This window comes from Salvelinus fontinalis, chromosome 19 (genome assembly GCF_029448725.1).
Source record: "Salvelinus fontinalis isolate EN_2023a chromosome 19, ASM2944872v1, whole genome shotgun sequence".
NCBI lineage: Eukaryota > Metazoa > Chordata > Actinopteri > Salmoniformes > Salmonidae > Salvelinus > Salvelinus fontinalis.
In genome coordinates, this window is record NC_074683.1 from 61,815 (window position 1) to 77,632 (window position 15,818).

Below are 15,818 nucleotides of genomic sequence, written 5' to 3' on the forward strand. Positions count from 1 at the left end.
TTGTTATTTTGTTAAAGTGTTTCGTGTTTATTGTTTGTCATCTTTTAAAATAAAAGAAGATGGCTTATTTTCCAACTGCTGCATTTTGGTCCGTCAATCCGCCACACGATCGTGACAGCGTCAAACGTCTACAGTCGTGGCCAAACGTTTTGAGAATGACACAAATATTAATTTTCACAAAGTCTGCTGCCTCAGTGTCTTTAGATATTTTTGTCAGATGTTACTATGGAATACTGAAGTATAATTACAAGCATTTCATAAGTGTCAAAGGCTTTTATTGACAATTACATGAAGTTGATGCAGAGTCAATATTTGCAGTGTTGACCCTTCTTTTTCAAGACCTCTGAAATCCGCCCTGACATGCTGTCAATTAACTTCTGGGCCACATCCTGACTGATGGCAGCCCATTCTTGCATAATCAATGCTTGGAGTTTGTCAGAATTTGTGGGTTTTTGTTAGTCCACCCGCCTCTTGAGGATTGACCACAAGTTCTCAATGGGATTAACTTCTTATGGCTGCAGGGGCAATATTGAGTAGCTTGGATGAATGGTGCACAGAGGTGCCCATAGTAAACTGCCTGCTCCTCAGTCCCAGTTGCTAATATATGCATATTATTATTCGTATTGGATAGAAAACACTCTGAAGTTTCTAAATATGTTTGAATTATGTCTGTGAGTATAACAGAACTCATATGGTAGGCAAAAACCTGAGAAGTTCCACTTCCTGTTTGGATTTTTTCTGAGGTGGGAGAATTTCAACCAAGCTCTCATTGAAATTACAGCGAGATATTGATGAGTTTTCACTTCCTACGGCTTCCACTCGATGTCAACAGTCAATAGAACTTTGTCTGATGACTCTAATGTGAAGGGGGGCCGAAGGAGACAGGAATTAGTCACCACTGCCACGAGCTGACCATGCTTTCACCATGGGCGTTCACATGAGGAGGACCTCCGTTCCACCGCTCATCTGAAGTCAATCTAATTTTCTGGTTGGAACGTTATTCAAGATGTATGTTAACAACATTCTAAAGATTGATTCAGTACATCGTTTGACATGTTTCTACTGACTGTTACGGAACTTTTGGACATTTCGTCACGTTATAGTGAACGCGCTTTGTGACTTTGGAATTGTTTACCAAACGCGCCAACCAAAGTAGCTAATTGGACATAAATAATGGACATTATCGAACAAATCAAGCATTTATTGTGGACCTGGGATTCCGAGGACTACATTCTGATGAAGTGCATCAAAGTTAAGGAAACATTTATCATGTATTTTCTGGTTTCTGTTGACTCCAAAATGGCGGCTAATTTTATTATATTTCTGAGCGCCGTCTCAGATTATTGCATGGGTTGCTTTTTCCGTAAAGTTTTTTTTAAATCTGACACAGCGGTTGCATTAAGGAGAGGTATATCTATAATTCCATGTGTATAACTTGTATTATCATCTACATTTATGATGAGTATTTCTGTTGAAACGATGTGGCTATGCAAAATCACTTGATGTTTTTGGAACTAGTGAATGTAACGCGCCAATGTAAACTCTGATTTTTTGATATAAATATGAACTTTATCAAACAAAACATGCATGTATTGTGTAACATCTGATGAAGATTGTCATCTGATGAAGATAATCAAAGTTTAGTGATAAATTTTATCTCTATTTCTGCTTTTTGTGACTGCTATATTTCGCTGGAAAAATGGCTGTGCTTATTGTGGTTTGGTGGTGACCTAACATAATCGTTTGTAGTGCTTTCGCTGAAAAGCATATTAGAAATCGGACACTTTGGTGGGATTAACAACAAGATTACCTTTAAAATGATATAAGACACATGTATGTTTGAGGAATTTTAATTATGAGATTTCTGTTGTTTGAATTTGGCGCCCTGCACTTTCACTGGCTGTTGTCATATCGATCCCGGAAGCGGGATGCAGCCATAAGAAGTTTTAAGGTCTGGGGAGTTTCCTGGCCATGGACCCAAAATATCGATGTTCTCTTCCCCGAGCCACTTAGTTATCACTTTTGCCTTATGGCAAGGTGCTCCATCATGCTGGAAAAGGCATTGTTCGTCACCAAACTGTTCCTGGATGGTTGGGTGGTTGTTCTTAGGCAAAATTGTGAGTGAGCCCACTCCCTTGGCTAAGAAGCAACCCCACACATGAATGGTCTTAGGATGCTTTACTGTTGGCATGACACAGGACTGATGGTAGCGCTCACCTTGTCTTCTCCAGACAAGCTTTTTTACGGATGCCCCAAACAATCGGAAAGGGGATTCATCAGAGAAAATGACTTTACCCCAGTCCTCAGCAGTCCAATCCCTGTACCTTTTGCACAATATCAGTCTGTCCCTTGTGTATTTCCAGGAGATAAGTTGCTTCTTTGCTGCCCTTCTTGACACCAGGCCATCCTCCAAAAGTCTTCGCCTCACTGTGCTTGCAGATGCACTCACACCTGACTGCTGCCATTCCTGAGCAAGCTCTGTACTGGTGGTGCACCGATCCGCAGCTGAATTAACTTTAGGAGACGGTCCTGGCGCTTGCTGGACTTTCTTGGGCGCCCTGACGCCTTCTTCACAACAATTGAACCGCTCTCCTTGACATTCTTGATGATCCGATAAATGGTTGTTTTAGGTTCAATCTTACTGTCAGCAATATCCTTGCCTGTGAAGCCCTTTTTGTGCAAAGCAATGATGACGGCCCGTGTTTCCTTGCAGGTAACCATGTTTGACAGAGGAAGAACAATGATTCCAAGCACCACCCTCCTTTTGAAGCTTCCAGTCTGTTATTTGAACTCAATCAGCATGACAGAGTGATCTCCAGGCATGTACTCGTCAACACTCACACCTGTGTTAACGAGAGAATCACTAACATGATGTCAGCTGGTCCTTTTGTGGCAGGGCTGAAATGCAGTTAAAATGTTTTTTGGGATTCAGTTAATTTGCATGGCAAAGAGGGACTTTGCAATTCATCTGTTCACTCTTCATAACATTCTATAGTATGTGCAAGTTGCCATCATACAGAATGAGGCAGCAGACTTTGTGAAAATTAGTATTTGTGTCATTCTCAAAACTTTTGGCCATGACTGTACTCTTATTATTATGTTGTTTCAGGGGTATTAGCTCAGAGCAGGTGTATTACAGAGTAGTCTATAATTTGCCAAGTGTGATCTAACCTTGAAATGAACTGTTCTACTACCAAAAGACACAAGCACAACACCCTTCCCAGTGAGTAACATTGGTTGAAAAGCATTCATGATCAGGATGTACACGGAATTAAAAAGTATGTCTTTTTTTGTCTGGAGAAATTTGTTTATATCTGGTTTTAATGTGCTTTTCAAATATAATTTCAACCAGATAATTACATTTTTCCCATCTTTACATTGGCATTAGTGCCATGTGTTTTGCATTCATGCATCTGCTCAGTGTTATTGAACACAGCCATGTTGTTTCTCAATGCTCCTGGAGAACATTGGTGAGGGGCTGGATGCCATACTGGAGCCCCTGCTGCTGAAGCAGACTGGTGCCATCTGCATCCGCCTGGGAGACTCCACTATCAAGTACACCCCAGACTTTTGCTTCTAAATTACCACAAAGCTCTGCAACCTCCACTACCTGCCTGAAATCTCTGTTAAGGTTAAACACACACACACACACACACACACACACATACTGTACATACATAGACACACACATCCATCTTCCAATCCAAAATTATTATGTTCAATTAACCTGTTTGGGCTGCAGGGGCAGTATTGAGTAGCCGGATAAAAGGTGCCCATTTCAAACGGCCTCGTACTCAATTCTTGCTCGTACAATATGCATATTATTATTACTATTGGATAGAAACCACTCTCTAGTTTCTAAAACCGTTTGAATTATGTCTGTGAGTAAAACAGAACTCATATTGCAGCAAACTTCCTGACAGGAAGTGGAAAATCTGAAATCGATGCTCTCTTCTAGGGGCTACCTATAAAGGTCCTTGATATTTATTAGAATACATGCACTTCATACGTCTTCCACTAGATGTTGACAGGCAGTGAGAGAAGAAATGGAGTGTATAACTTGATCTTGGCTCGAATAAATGCTCTTTGTATGACGTGTCACCAGTTTCCTGTTTTCTGGAGAGCGCGCGAAGGGACCTGGTTTTGCCCTCTGTACAGCTGTCGTTATAGACGACTAATATCTCCGGCTTTGATTTTATTTGATACATGTGACAATATCATCGTAAAGTATGTTTTTTCAATATAGTTTTATTCGATCATTTAAATTTTTTCGGGACATTAGGCGTGTTGCGTTGTCTGCGTTTGTTCACGAAGGAGAGCTTAGCACCACTTTGCTAGCTTTCCGTGCTAATTGACTGGAGAAGAGGACATTCTAAATCCAAACAACGATTGTTCCCGACAAAGGACCCCTTGTACAACATTCTGATGAAAGATCATCAAAAGTAGGACCCATTTTATGATGTATTTCATATATCTGTCGAACATGTTGTACTAGTGTAGGTTGCGGCCAGGTTTTGGGCACGCTCTCGCCATAAAGTAAGCTGTATATCGTAATGAAGTTATTTTTAGAATTCTAACACGGTGATTGCATTAAGAACTAGTGTATCTATCATTTCCTATACAACATGTTTTTTTTAGTTATGTTTATGAATAGTTATTTTGTCAGAATATGTGAGTGCCAGAAAAATATCCGGACGTTGTGGGAAAAAGATGCTACGTTAGCACAATGTATAACCACTGATTTCAGCTCTAAATATGCACATTTTCGAACAAAACATAAGTGTATGTATAACCTGATGTTATAGGACTGTCATCTGATGAAGCTTATCAAGGTTAATAAAAAATTATATATCTTTTGCTGGTTTGTTACGATCGCTAACTTTTGCTGCTGGGGAATGGCTTGTGTTTCTGGCTATTGTGGTAAGCTAATATAATGCTATATTGTGTTTTCGCTGTAAAACACTTAAATAGTAACAATTGCCTTGTTTATGGGCAGAACAACAGATTTTTACCTTGTCAGCTCGGGGATTTGATCTTGTAACTTTTCGGTTACTAGTCCAATGCTCTAACCACTAGGCTACCCACCTCCCCTACTTTAGATGTATGTGTATTGTGTGTATTGTTGTGAAATTAGATTAGATATTACTGCACTGTTGGAGCTAGAAACACAAGCATTTCGCTACACCGGCAATAACATCTGCTAAACACGTGTCTTTGACAAATATAATTTAATTTGATTTGACACACACACAAACAACAGTATTATGCTCTTCACATACTGATTTGTAACATGCCTCTGTTCTAATTTAGTGTTAAAGGAGGATGCATACCCAAATACAATAAAACCTTTTTGTGAATAACTCTGTTATACCTCATGATCACTGTACTGGATATGAGCAATTTTTACAAAACCACACATGTGTGTGGCTAAGAAAACATGTGTGAACCAATTTAGGCAATTGCATTTGAAGGAAACTAGCATTGGTGCTCCATAGGGGTTGAACTTGTGAGACTTAATTTCGATGCACGCCCTCGCTAACACATCTACTTGCTTAGAACAACGACAGCTCTGGAAACATAAGACTTCTGCACATACTCTGTTCTTCCTCAAGCGTGACTGTACAGTACGTAGGTTCTATCCATAGCCGAGTGGCACATCTGCCTGAAGCAGGTATGAGCTTCTTCTAATGAGCCTTCCCTGCTCATTCACGCTTCCCAGAACTCACTGGCATGCAGATGGGGACTCTTTTCAACTCTGCCAAGGAGAGAGAGTGCTATCTTGTGCTATCGTGTGCAATTGGTGCTAAGCGAAGTGAAAATGATACAACGTAGAATCATAGGGGAGCCTGGGTATACCTTTCTCCCTTCTCGTGTAGTCTTTTGAAACCTTGTCTGTGCCATGCATACTGACTGAGTATCATCATAGCATAGTAGCATAGTCTATTGTAATAGGCCTCTATTATTCTAAATAAAAATTGTGACACGTTCAGACTTTTATAATGTTGTTTTAAACTTCAAATATGGTACTACTATTTCAACAAAACAGCACAAAAAAGATCCACCCTGCAGAATAATTTTCAGACTGTGAGATACTGCCAGAGTATGATACACTTTATATATACAAAGTATGTGGACTCCCCTTCAAATGAGTGGACTCTGTTATTTCACCCACACCTGTTGCTGACAGGTATATAAAATCGAGCACACAGCCATGCAATCTCCATAGACAAACATTGGCAGTAGACTTGCCTTACTGAAGAACTCAGTGACTTTCAACATGGCACCGTCATAGGATGCCACCTTTCCAATAAGTCAGTTTGTTACATTTCTACCCTGCTAGAGCTGCCCTAGTCAACTGTAAGTGCTGTTATTGTGAACTGGAATTGTTTAGGAGCAACAATGGCTCTGCCGCGAAGTGGTAGGCCACACAAGCTCACAGAACGGGACCGTTGAGTGCTGAAGCGCGTAGTGTGTAAAAATCATCTGTCCTCGGTTGCAGCACTCACTACCGAGTTCCAAACTGCTTCTGGAAGCAACATCAGCACAATATCTGTTCTTCGGGGGCGTCATGAAATGGGTTTCCATGGCCGAGCAGCCGCACACCAGCCTAAGATCACCATGCGCAATGGCAAGCGTCGGCTGGAGTGGTGTAAAGCTCACGGCCATTGTTTGTCGAGATTAGTGTGGAAGAACTTGATTGGCCTGCACAGTGCACTGACCTCAACCCCATCGAACACCTTTGGGATGAATTGGAATGCCAACTGCGAGCCAGGCATAATCGCCCAACATCAGTGGCCGACCTCACTAACGCTCTTGTGGCTGAATGTAATCAAGTCCCCGCAGCAATGTTCCAACGTCAGGTGGAAATCCTTCCCAGAAGAGTGGAGGGGGGACCACCTCCATGTTAATGACCATGATTTTGGAATGCTATGTTCAACAAGCTGGTGTCCACATACTTTTGGTCATGTACTGTATCTCTCTCAAAGGGGGAAGGGAGTGAAGATTACAACGAGTTATGCAATGCAGTTTCAGGGTCACAGCACATGAGCAAAGATGCATTTACCCCCAACACACATCAGCCAATCACTCAATAATGTTCCATTTAACATAGCACCCCATGCAACACTAATACAAGCGAGTGAGTATGAGCCCTCAGGTGGGCCACAAGAAAAAGCAATTTCCAGAAAAAGCACATTAAAGTGAATTGCATTACAGAGAAAAAAGGCATTACAGAAGATCGCATTTCAAGGATCTATTTGCATGGCCGTCTGCCTGTTTTTTATGGGCCACCATTAAATAGATTCAGCTCATTTTTCATGATATTTGTTTTGGGGGGCGACTGCCTACAGTACACTCTCATCATTGGCTCTCATTATTCCCATCAAGCCATATTTGAAACACAATACCTCCAATCGGAGCAGGCCTAGGCCCCTTTAAACCAGGCCAAAGGACCTGAGGAGAGCGGGAAGAGATTTGAAAATGTCAGCTCCAGGATTTGTACAGACTCCGAGGGTCTTTACCACCAGCTGAGTGGGCCGCGGCATCGATAGAAATGGAATTAGGGGCCTGGAGATTTACTAATTTATTTAGATGCCAGATATGAGCTTTCTTATGGCTGAAGTGGCAGTATTGAGTAGCTTGGATGAAAGGTGCCCATATCAAACGGCCTGCTCCTCAGTCATAGTTGCTAATATTTGCAAATTATTATTAGTATTGGATAGAAAACACTCTAAAGTTTCTAAAACTGTTTGAATTATGTCTGTGAGATTAACAGAACTCATATTGGCAGGCAAAATCCTGAGTTGAAATCAAAACAGGAAGTCAGAAATCTGAGCTGTATTCACCAGAGTCCCTTAAGAAATACAATTGAGTTATGAATGATGTTGCACTGCCTATGGGTTCCACTAGATGTCAACCATCAATAGAAATTCCAATGAGACTTCTATGATGTTGTGGGAGAGAATGAGAGCAGAATCAGTCAGGTGTCCATCAAGCAGCCATTTCCTGATCATGCCTTTTCTTCATGCAAGACACTGACGTTCCATTGCTCACGCAGACAAGAACGAATACTCCGGTTGGAACTTTATTGAAGCTAAATGTTAAAAGCATCCTAATGATTGATTCAGTACTTAGTTTGAAATGTTTCTTCGACAGGTAATATCACATTTTGAAGTTTTTGTCCGATATAACGCTGACGAGAATTAGCGTTTGGATATGTAAACCAGACGCGCTAACAAAAGAAGGTATTTGGACATAAATAACAGATTTTTTCTAACAAAAAAAAACATTTATTGTGGACCTGGGATTCCTGGTGAGCTTTCTGATCTAGATCATCAAAGATAATGGAATATTTATCATGTATTTTCTGGTTTATAGTGACGCCATCTTTGCAAATGTGGTTTGCTGTTTTTGAGTGCCGTCTCAGATTATAGCGTGCAATTCTTTTTCCGTAAAGTTTTTTTGAAATCTGACATAGCGATTGCATTAAGGAGAGGTATATCTATAATTAAATGTTTATAACTTGTATTATCATCTATATTTATGATGAGTATTTCTGTTGAAACGATGGGCTATGCAAAGTCACTTGATGTTTTTGCATTTATTGAATCTTGTAGCTTCAATGTAAACTCAGATTTTTTTGATATAAATATGAATTTAATCAAACAAAACATGCATGTATTGTGTAACATGAAGTCCTATGAGTGTCATCTGATGAAAACAATCGAAGGTTAGTGATTCATTTTATCTCTATTCTGGTTTTTGTGAAGCTATCATTAGCTGGGAAAAATGGCTGTGATTATTGTGGTTTTGTGGTGACCTAACATAATCGTTTGTAGTGCTTTCGCTGAAAAGCCTATTTGAAATCGGACACGTTGGTGGGATTAACAACAAGATTACCTTTAAAATGATATAAGACACATGAATGTCTGAGGAATTTTAATTATGAGATTTCTGGTTTTTGAATTTGGCGCCCTGCACTTGGACTGGCTGTTGTCATATCGGTCCCGTTACCGGGACTGCAGCCATAAGAAGTTCTAACCTCTAGCATAGAAGATCCTAAGGACAGGGTGTCTGGGTTGAGATGTGCTCACTTCCCTCGCTCCCACTTGTGGTTCTTTGGATAGAGGAAAAAGGCTATTGCAGGAACACATGTACTGTAGCTTTACAGAGAAAGTTACCACTGTTGGATTGGATAGTAGCGAAGCGTGAATCATAACAGCAGCACTATCTCTCTCACTCGTTTTCTCTTTCTCTCTCTCTTTATCACGCACGCACGTACGCACACACACACACACACACAAACACACACTACTGTAGAGTCTATAGTGGATGTTTTTTGTTTGTGAATGCTGATATATCGTGTTTGTCCTGTACTGTATGTGTTAACCTGTTGGNAGGTTAACTGTAGGAGACCCTGCTGAGCTTCATGATCACCCCCAAGAGCATTCAGGACCAGCTGCAGGACATCATGGTGGCCAGGGAGAGGACTGATCTGGAGGAGGAGAAACAGGTTGTCATACTGCAGGGGGCCGAGAACAAGAGGTAATGGCTTAGAGAGAGTGGGGTGGGGAATAAGAGAGAGAGAGGGAGGGAGGGTGGGAATACTAAGAAAATAATACTTATTTTAACTCACAGATTAAATTAAAAGTAATGGGCAACAAATGGGGGAGTTCCAATCATTCAGTGTGTTCAAACAAAGAAACAGGTAGCACAGCAGGCTCTTGTACTAATCACATCACTGACCTTTAACCTTTCAACCCCTCTCTGTCAGCGTGTTTGATTGACAGCCTTCAGAAGTTGTGAATACTGCCTGCTCCTTTAACTTAAGGGCAAATACTGAATCCAAAATAGATGCCTAGTGCATTGACAGTCACATCAAAACATAGCAGCCATCAGAACAGGCTACAGTCCTAGAGTCCTAGCAGCTAATGCAGTGGCATCACTTTGAGAGATTTAATGGCCACTTCACAAGACACACGTCTGCATAATGAATAGAAATTATGGAAGATGAGAATAACTGTCAATGCAGCCTGATTAATAAATTACCTGTTGCACGTCAGCTGTCAGTGTTTGCTCTTCATAATTTGTATAGCTCTTGACAAATAATGGGTCTCTGGTACTGGAGCCACTTTGAATGAATGACAAAGCATTGGCCATGCTAAATATTGGCTACTTGTTTAACCCATTTAAGATTATTTAATTTGTTTATGGTTTATTTGAGTACGGATCGATACAAGTGCATTGACATACAGTCTTACGGTGCCCAACACACACACACACACACACAGTCTTGTACAGCTAACCTTGTGGGGACATACAATTCAGTCCCATTCAAAATCCTATTTTCCCTAACCCCTAACCCTAAACCTAACCCTAATCCTAACCCGTACTCTTACTCTTACCCTAACCCTAACCTTAACCCTAACCCTAATCCTAACCCAAAAGCCTAAACTTTATCCTAACCCTAACCCTAGCTCCTAACCCTAACCCTACAACTAACCCCAGCTCCTAACCTTAATATTTAACTTAATTCTAACACTAATTCTAACCTTAACGCTAAACCCCCTAGAAATAGCATTTGACCTTGTGGGGACTAACAAAATGTCCCCAGCTGGTCAACTTTTTGTTCGTTTACTGTTCTTGTAGGGACTTCTGGTCCCCACAAGAATAGTTAAACACGTCCACACACACACACACACACACACACACACACACACACACACACACACTGTACATACATAGACACACACATCCATCTTCCAATCTCCAGTTAGGACCATATGGGTCCCAGCTCTACCAGAATCCCAAAGCCCCCTTCTCTCCATCCCATCATTCCCCCAGGTGGATGATATGGAGTGGCGCTTCCAGCTAACAGGCTGCTTGGTCTGGTCAATCTCCACTCCAACCCCTGCACCTGGTTCTCCAAGAAGGCCTGGGATGAGAGAGATGGACCGCTTCAAGGGCCTGCGCGAGGACATGGCCCTCTTGAAATACGCCTGGAAGGAAGTGTATGGTAGCCCGGAGCATTACTGTAACATTGCAACAACTTTGATTTGCTGTGGCAGCAACCAGTACTTTTCAAAAGAGACGGGATTCACCCTAACCGGAGGAGTTCCAGGATAATTTACAGCAACATTGCAAACTGTTTTAGAGACTGATGGACAGCGTCTGGTAGTGCTCCAGTTCTCCCTGTCAGAATAAGCAACAGAGGACTTGGAAAGCATATCAACTCAGGTAGAAATGACACTATGGTTATTGCGAGAAACCTAATTTATGTTCCTTTAACTCTGCCTTCCAGTGAGTTTATACAAACTGTTACCTCCTACCATTCTGATAGATTGGAGACTGTTATTCCATTGGTTACCTCAAGGCAGATGCCCCAGGGGCAGAGAAGACCACACTCATTGAATATGGCGCTTTTAAATGTTAGAGCACTCACAATTAAATCCTTAATTGTGAATGACCTCATTATTGAGTGGAAAGTTGATTGGTTGTTTTTCACTGAAAAATGGCTGTCATCAGACTGTAGTGTCGCTCTTACTGAAGCCTCCCCTCGGACTACAGCTTTTAATACTCTATCAAAAAAGGGAAAAGGGGTGGGGGGACATCCTCTTTGTCTACTGAAGAACATTTTGTTTGGTCAACTTTGGGTCTTTTGAGCATCATGGTATACTGTTTAAATGTCAGCCACCAGTGCTGACCATAACCCTGCTACACTGTTTTTACTGATTTATCTGAGCTATGGACTCTATCCAATATGTTACTGGGCCCACCGATAACCTTGGCCATCCTCTGGAGCTGGTTATTACCAAGGGACTTTCTATTGACATATCCTCTATTGTTGATGTTGCTTTATCTGATCACCACTATGTCATTTTTACTACTTTGTTGCCCATAGCACAGGGTAGTACTGAACGCTTTATTATGAAATGCTATCTTACATCTGAAGTTGCTACAGATTTTATTGAGTGTATGAACAATAACCCATCACCTATTCTCCCGTCCTCTTGTGATTATTTAGTTGATAACTTTAATAGCAAATTAAGGGCAACCATTGATGCCATAGCGCCATTAAAGTTGAAAAAGGCCACATCCAAACGGAGAGCCCCGTGGATGAGTGACGAAACTAATCAATTCAAGAGAAATTACAGAAAGGTAGAGCGGAAGTGGAGAAACTCAAAGTTGCAAGTCCATAATGATATTCTGTAAGAGCAACTTGGCATATATAACGAGGCAATTAGATATGCCAGATGGGTTCAATGTTCTAACTTGATCACTATTAATTTGGGGTAGGCGTGCCGCTAGCGCCTCACCTCGACAACATCCGGTGAAATTGCAAAGCGCGAAAGTCAAAATACAAAATTCGTAATATTAAACATTCATGAAAATACAAGTGTCTTACATAGTTTAAAAGCTTAACTTCTCGTTAATCCAGCCGCTTTGTCAGATTTCAAAAAGGCTTTACGGCGAAAGCACACCATGCGATTATCTGAGGACAGCGCCCCACATATAAAAGCATTATATACATTTTCCAACCAAGCAGAGGCATCACGAAAGTCAGAAATAGCAATAAAATAAATAACTTACCTTTGAAGATCTTCCTCTGGTTGCAATCACAAGTGTCCCAGCTACATAACAAATGGTCCTTTTGTTCGATAAAGTCCTTCTTCATATCCCAAAAAAGTCAGTTTAGTTGGCGCGCTTGACTCAGTAATCCACCAGTTTCCCTCGTTCAAAATGCATACAAATGAATCCAATAAATGAATCCAACCAATAAACTTTGTCCAAACAACGTTTCTAATCAATCCTGAGGTACCCTAATATGTAAATAAATGATACAATTTAAGACGGAGAATAGTATGTTCATTACCGGAGATAAATAACGAGGTGCGCACCCTCACCAACGCACACCACAACACTACAGCCAAAATGGGAGCCACTTAAAAAAACGACAAATTTTAGCAACTTTTTCAAAAAACAAGCCTGAAACTCTTTCTAAAGACTGTTAATGCAACCGCTGTGTCAGATTTTTTTTAAACGTTAGTAAAAAAGCATACCATGCAATAATCTGAGACGGTGCTCAGATTTAACAAAATTTCTCCGCCATGTTGGAGTCAACAGAGATACGAAATTACATCGTAAATATTCCCTTACCTTTGATTATCTTCATCAGAATGCAATGCCAGGAATCCTAGTTCCGTAATAAATTGTTGTTTTGTTCGATAATGTCCATTACTTATGTCCAATTAGCAACTTTAGCTCGCATGTGTAGTACACGTGTCCAAATGCTGGCGCAGATGCAAACGTTGGACGAAAACTTCAAAAAGTTATATTACAAGTCGAATAAACTGGTCAAACTTAGTAGAGAATCAATCTTCAGGATGTTGTTATCATATATATCCAATAACGTTCCAACCGGAGCATTTCTTCATGTCTGTATAAGTAATGGCACACATTGCCATTTCATGACTAGCGCGCGTGACCAGGAACTAGCATTCTGAATACTGCCCCCAATCCATAAGAAGTTTTAATCAGAATAATTTTTGAGTGCTGTTCTCAACCACTGATGGCCTGATAAATTGTACCCACGCAAACCCATGTGAACTTTCCTCCACATCTAAATGTGATAATTTTCCAGCGTATTGTAGAGATAAGACAACCAACATTAGGCTGGGTATCAGTCCAGCAAGACCTGATGAGAAGTTTGATGATATTTGCCCTAGCCTACTACGCAAAGGCACTATGGATTTATTTCACCTGGTTGACAGAGACATGCTCAGGAAAGTGATATCACAACTTAAGCCTTCTACCTGCCTTCTCGATCCTATTCCCACCACCTTCTTCAAAACAGTTTTTAATTGCATTTTCCCCACTACACTAAAACCTGCTATGGTGAAATCCCTTCTGAAGAAAAGTAATCTAGATTATTCAGCTCTTAGCAATTTTTGGCCTATCTCTAACCTTCCATGCTTAACCTTTTCTCAATAGGGGGTGCTGTTTGCACTTTGTAAAAATGTAGTTCCCAAATTAAACTGCCTCGTACTCATTTCTTGCTCGTACAATAATCATATTATTATTACTATTGGATAAAAAAAACTCTAGTTTCTAAAACCGAATTATATCTGTGAGTAAAACAGAACTCGAGCTGGAGCAATTTTCCTATGAGGAAGTGAGAATTCTGAAATCTACAGGCTGTTCTGACGTCAGTTTATTAATTTGCATGTCTTCTATTGGTTGAGATGCACTGCATACGCCTTCCCCTGGATGTCAGCAAATAGTGAGAATTGGAATGGAGTTGCTAGGCAGATCTGAGGCCTTATAAATGGGCTGGCAACGTGGGGTCCTCTCTTTCCTTCATTCGCCATGACGCAAGACAGACCTCAGGATGGCGTTCTAGAAAGCTCCCGTTATAGCCCTTAGATATATCCGGCTCTGATTTTATTCGATATAGGTGTTAAAGACATCATAATGTAGTTATTTTAAACCGAGTTATATCAGTTTATATGAGTATATTGCAATTTTTGGTTATTTATTTGTGCTGCGTTCTAGTGAGTTGGGCACGTCTGGTCCACATGGCTAATGTTTACTGCTAATTCCAAAGTTGAAGGCGACAATCTACAACCGAGCAACGATTATTTTGGACAAAGGACAACTTGCCCAAGATTCTGATGGGAGCTCATCAAAAAGTAAGAACTATTTATGATGTTAATTCGTTGTCCTGTTGAATAATGTAAAACTCATATTCCGCCATTAATTTCGGTGCGGTCTCGCTTTAACGCACGCTGTATGTCGTAGTAACGTTAATTTTAAAAATCTAACACAGTGATTGCATTAAGAACTAATGTATCTTTCATTTGCTGTCCAACCTGTATTTTTTAGTCAAGATTATGATTAGTTAGTGATTAGATTAGGTGCCTCTCCCAAGATTTCTCCCGACATATTGTTGGCAGCTTGGCTACTATTCTCATTGTATAACCACGATTTGTGCCGCTAAATATGCATATTTTCGAACAAACTCTATATGTATTGTGTAATATGATGTTATCCTGTTTGGGCTGCAAGCCCGACACCGCCCGCAATATGACAACATCCAGCTCAAAGTGCAGGGCGCGAAATTCAAAAGCTAGTTTTAAAAATATTTAACTTTCACACATTAACAAGTCCAATACAGCATTTGAAAGATAAACATCTTGTCAATCCAGCCAACATGTCCGATTTTTTAAATGTTTTACAGAGAAAACACCACATATATTTATGTTAGCTCACCACCAAATAAAAAAGTGGACAGACATGTAGCAGCAGCCCAAGTAGGATTCAAGTAGCATGCACAAGCCAACCTACCTAACCTAGAACCAACCTAAACAACCTAGAAAAAACTACCTCAGATGACAGTCCTATAACATGTTACACAATAAATCTATGTTTTGTTCATAAAATGTGCATATTTTAGCTATAAATCAGTTTTACATTACTGCTCCCATCATAGCTACATCATAGCTACAGTCTGAAATCGCACGGGAGTAGCCAGAGAAAATACAGACACCAACGTCAACTACTAATTACACCTCATAAAACATTTCAGAAAAACATATGGTGGATAGCTAATGAAAGACAAAGATCGTGTGAATAGAGCCAATATTTCCGATTTTTGAAGTGTTTTACAGCGAAAACACAATATATCGTTATATTAGCTTACAATATTAGCTAGCATACGGCAGCATTGATTCTAGTCAAGCGCTAGCATAGCACAGTTCGACAGATATATGAAAAAGCATCCCAAATTGGGTCCTTATCTTTGTTGATATTCCATCAGAATG